Source organism: Microtus pennsylvanicus, chromosome 8 (assembly GCF_037038515.1).
Source record: "Microtus pennsylvanicus isolate mMicPen1 chromosome 8, mMicPen1.hap1, whole genome shotgun sequence".
In the NCBI taxonomy this organism is placed as follows: Eukaryota; Metazoa; Chordata; class Mammalia; order Rodentia; family Cricetidae; genus Microtus; species Microtus pennsylvanicus.
Genome location: NC_134586.1, coordinates 72,232,819 through 72,238,279, shown reverse-complemented (window position 1 = coordinate 72,238,279; position 5,461 = coordinate 72,232,819). Strand labels below are relative to the sequence as shown.

The 5,461-nt window shown below is 44.3% G+C and overlaps 1 pseudogene; it reads right to left on the bottom strand.

The window, feature by feature from the left end:
- Window positions 1–712: 712 nt before the first annotated feature.
- Window positions 713–1,630, bottom strand: LOC142855574 (JNK1/MAPK8-associated membrane protein pseudogene; annotated as a pseudogene).
- Window positions 1,631–5,461: the final 3,831 nt, after the last annotated feature.

Below are 5,461 nucleotides of genomic sequence, written 5' to 3'. Positions count from 1 at the left end.
CTGTGGTGCTTTAAAGGTGAAAAGCAAATGGAGACAGAACAAGTGCAAATGACTAAGCTAATGTCAAGGCTTTCGGGTTCTAACTGTTCATGTTTTTTCATAAGAAGATAGGATATTCCCATTAGTCGAAATAGAATAACCACTATTTGCTGAAGAATAGCTCAGACTTCCTAATAGGATTCTAGGGTAGTAGATACTATACTATAGTGTGTGTGTGTGTGTGTGTGTATGTGTGTAAGCATATGTATATTGTGTTTTACAAGTCTAACTATAGATGTTAGTAAAAATGATAAATAAAAACAACAAAAGGAAAATAAGCATGAAGATATGCTATTTCTTTGGGGCTGGAGAGATGACTCAGCAGCAAAGCATGCTTGCTGCTCTTCCAGACGAGGAGAGTTCAGCACCAAGCAACTACATTAGGTGCTCACAATGACCTGAAATTAACTTCAGGGATCTGGTGCCCCTTCTAGACTGCATCAGCACCTGCACAAATGTAACATTTATGCAGATACACACATACAATAAAAACAACAGATTGTTTTATAGGTATATGTATACACACACACACTATATATATATATATATATATATATGCACAAATATATATTTACTGTTCCCATCTATCACAAAATGATACTAATACATTTTTAAATTTTCTTTACTTTTTAGAGTTAAAAACACTTAAGCATTTTTTCTTTCTATTTTTTATTCAGTTTCCTTTGGCTCCTTCTGAGATTATCCGTGATGGTTTGGTAAATTTGGTAGTGAAGAAGTAAAAAAGGGCTGGGACAGGCACCAAAAATAGAAGAAGCAGATCTTGTTCAAGTTGGTTCTCTTTGGAGAGGGCAATTAAACCAAAGGCATGAAGAAACCAGTGGTTGAACAGGACAAGAAGTCTGTCCTTTCTTATCAGATCACTGTAGCTCTCAATTTTAGCAAAAACCAGGAACACAGCCAGATTAGCCAAAGATGCCACCAGTACGATGTAGGGGAAGGCATAGTACAAGAGGCCTCCTGCCACGGCTTGCAGCACAGCCAAACCCGGGAAGAAGTAGAGGGCGGTGTAAATGCTATCAAATGGGTTTGGCATATGTAGGCTCCACTGGATCTTCTTCACCAGAAACGGTCGGAGCAGCATCATGAATAGCAAGCAGAAAGCGTAATACACGAACACGATGGTGTACAGTGGGTACACGGCTTCCTGAGTGCAGTGCAGGGTGGTGATGTAATCTGGACTTGGATTGTAGAGCATCGTGTACCAATCTGAAAGCATTCGCACCCCGCAGGAATAGATGGAAAGGGTGCCGGGGGGATCACTTACAAGTAATGTGACCACGGCCGCCATACTGCATTCAAGTAATGCAGAGACTTGCTGGAAGAACACACCGCTGGAACAACTTTTCTTTGAGTCCCATTCAATGCAGAACCAATGGGAAACTAGAGGAAGCAGCGCCATGAAACCTAGGTAAAGCCAGTCATAAAGTTCCGGGGGCTCGGTGCAAGGCTGACAGTATTTCTCTTCATTTGTTCTCTGTCCTCTCGGACACGCCCCGCACTCTCCATATATTTCAGTTGAGCTATTTTTAAATAATAGGGTCTTCCCACAGTAGAGTCCAAAGCACGCCATCCAGCCACTAGGTTCCCAAAATCCTTGGATGTAGCCACAGCTAATACATAGGCTACAACGGCTCAGGTAGCTCCTCCTCTTGGTTACCTGGACAACCGTTCTGAAGCCCCGCCCCTGCTTCACCAGGATTCTAGGCTCCACTCCCAGTTTCTCCTCTTGGCTCAAGCCAGTTCCTGGCTTCTTGGCTTAGGCTCCCAGAGGCAAACCTTTTCCTTGCCTGGGTAGGGCTCTTGAATTATTTGTCCGGAAGAACTAACACAGATCCTTGGAGTGTATTTCAGGGTGTCAGACTTTTCTGCCTTTGCTGCTGTTCTTAGCAGGAGAGAGTAGGTGAAATGTAAATTCAGTAATGTTTGAGAAACCATAGTTCCTTCTTTTGAATAGATCGGCATGGAGCAGTAGATACAGGTGACAGGTCAGTGTCTGGTGACATTCATAAATTTATCAGATCCTAAAAATTCACATTCTAACAGGATTATTTTAAAGAAGCTTAGCTCTTTTTGGGTGCACAATGTCTTCATCTTTCATCTTAAGCATTCGTGTTTGATGAAAAACGATTCCTCATGTAAATTCATGTATTGTAATTCAGCCCTTCCTGCACTCCCTGGATAGAGAGCTACAGAAGTTACTCCCCACTTTGCTCTTGAGAGAGGACCTGCGAATGCAACACTGCCTTATGGTGCATGAACTCATCCCAAACCGGAACAAGCTCTCCCGTGTCTTAGAAACCTTGAAGCTTTGTCACTTGTCCTTCATTTGACTCACAAGTTACAGCTCACTTTTGAAACATGCAAATATGAGAGAGAGAGAGAGAGAGAGCGAGAGAGAGCGAGAGCGCTGAATTCAACCCAATTCCTTACTTTGCTTCCTCCCTTCCTCACTCCCAAGCAGTCTGTCCTTCACTTCCTGTGTGGTTTCTGACCCACTCTCTTCCTCATAAGTACCCATTCTACCCTGGATACTTCAGGATTCTGCCAGTCCAGAGATACGGCACTGCTAGGGGTTCCCAGGATGACGCGCATAAAGGCTGGCTATTGAACTTCCTAATATTGACTTCAAAATTCCAAGGGGGCATGTAGTTTGTCTTGAGCTGCTAATTGCAGGCTAAAACGAACAGAGCTGTGGTAGTTACAGTGAATTAGCCTTGTAAATATTTAGCTTGTAGATTGACATGTGATAAATATCTTCTAGGCATTTGGAGAGAATATGATGAGAGAGGAGCTCTGGATGGCTTGCTTGGCTCAGATGAACCAAGTCTGTGTGCTTAAGTGGGTCTAACTGTCGCATGATCAGTGCTGTTCAGTGCTTTGTTTAGTAGCTGGCTCCTTCCTGGCAAATGGAGCTGCTCAGCCTGAGAGTCGAGGACCAGTATTTGGAAACATGTCTGCTGGAGATTAGTCTATGATGATGTGTCTGCTTGGGACCAGTATATGGAAACATCTCTGTTGGGGAGTTGTCTATGGCAACATATCTTTGGGGACCAGCCTATGATGCCATGTCTGCTGGGACTAGGGGACCAGCCTTTGATGTCATGTCTTCTGGGGACCAGCCTATGATGTCATGTCTGCTGGGACCAGCCGATGATGTCAGTAGTTGCCAATTTGCTGTGAGTGAGAAATCCAGCTGCAGGAGGCAATCAGCAGAGGGTTCTAGTTTTTTGGTTACTTCTGCTCTGATATGGTCACTAATAAGCCTACTCTTAGAAATTCATTTCTTTGATTCATTAGGAATCTTGGATTAAGATGTAAAAGTTGAGTTGAGAACATAGCTCATGGTAGAGTGCTTACCTAGCACGTAGCCAGAAGGCCTTGTGTCTGCAGTCCAGAATCATCTCTGCTGCTGGCCACACACTCAAGTAAAGAGTTTATGTTTCTTATTCTGTCAAGTTGTTATTACCATCTCCCACAATGAATGAAGGCTGGCTGCTTATCAGATGCTATCAACATGCTGAGGGCCATGGCAGCCGCTTGAGGTTAAGCATGAGGTGTCCAGTGTTACTCCATTCTAGGAAGACAGTAGCACCCACCCTTTCAAACATTTGAATGTAGGTAGACTGTCTATAGCTGCCTTGTGTCTAACCTAGAGAGCAATGTTTGTAATGAGGATCCCAGGTCCGGGACCTGAACTGGACCATGCTTATTCACCAGCAGTTGTCTTAGTTCTTGAGAACTCTGCTGGGTTCTAAGGCATAAGACGAAGTGAGTTACTTATGGCTTGGCATTGCGCTTTCTCTCCTTCAAATGGATATAGAAGGGAAGGGAAAGGAAGGGAGGGGAGGGGAGGGAAGGGAAGGGAGGGGAGATTTCTTTCTTTTAAAAACAAGATTTGGATGTCACAGCAAGTTGTCATGTGATAACCTTTATAAATATGGTCTAAATGTTCAAGTCTTTATTCTTATTTTTTCCACTGAGCATAGATATATGCCTCTTACGTCATAAGTTTTAAGTAGAGGAGGTTAGACCAAGAGGCTGACTTGCAGGATAAGGTAGCTTTTGAGAAAAATGTTATTAACTCAACCACTCAGATGAGGCAGTGGCAAAGCCACTTTAGTAGCTAATTCACACCTTCATTTCCTTGTCTGCCTTGGGCATCTTTGTCTTGTGAGATGATGTGAGACTGAGTTTTCCACCCATCCTCAGTTGCAGCTCTCACGTCCTCATGCAAAGTTCTGTGTGCAGTCATTGTGTGGGCTGTTTGTAGCTCGATTCCTACAATCTGTAGGAAAGGCAATAGAGGATCTTACCTTTTTATATAAAGTTCTCTTTCTATAGAAAACAACCTGGGGTATGATTTTTTAAAGTCAGATTTATTATGTGGTATAAAGTAGGCTTAAGGGATGGAGGAAGTAGCACAGCTTATGTATAGAGTTCTTTAAAAATTTATTCAAGTAATTAAAAAGTTTATTCATCCTTGAATACAATGTACTGTGGTTAATTACATTCACTCTCATGACACTGTCTCACCCTTCTCTGATGACCCCCTTTTCCTGAACTATTCCCACTGATGCTCCTCCCCTTTCTTCCCTTCCCCTCCCTTTCCTTCCCTTCCCCTCCTTTCCCTTCCCTTCCATCCCTTCCCCTCCCTTCCCCTACTGTCCCCTCCCTCCCTTTCCCTTCCCTCCCTTTCCTTCCCTCCCCTCCCTCTCCTCCCCTCCCTTTCCTTCCTTTCCCTTCCCTTCCCTCCTCTCCCCCTCCTGTCCCTTCCCTTCCCTCCCCTCCTATCCCTCCCCTTCCTTTCCCTTCTCTTCCCTCCCCTCCCCTCCTTCCCCTTCCCTCCAGTCCCCCTCCCTTCCCTTCCTTTCCCTTTCCTTCCCTTCCCTTCCCTTCCCTTCCATCCCCCCATGGGATGGAAGCTCTAGCTGCTGTGTGTTCATAAATTGTGGGCACCAAATTGAGCCCCAAAGGCAGATCCCACTGCATACTTCTCACTGCTCAGTCCCCGAGCTCCTTCTGTTCCTCCTTTTGTGATGTGTGCAGGACACTGAAGGGAGTGACAGAGATGTCTTGTTAGGGGCCAAGTCACTTATTCCCAGCACTTTGACCAGTGGTGAGTCCCTGCTTTTACTGTCACCCACTTTTAGAAGAGTCTTCTCAGACCAAGGCTAAGAGCAGAGTCAATTTTGATCAATATCTGAAAAGGGCAAAGACTCAGAACCATAAGTGGTTTTCCAGGGAAGCTGCTGCACTCTCACAAACTGTCTTCTTCCAGGAAAAATAAGGGCTACTCAAATTAACTCCTACATACACATAAACCAGATAAAACACAGCTCATGGGATCCAACAAATAGTCACAGTGAATTCTGTGGAGCCAGAATTACGAGCATGTAATCAT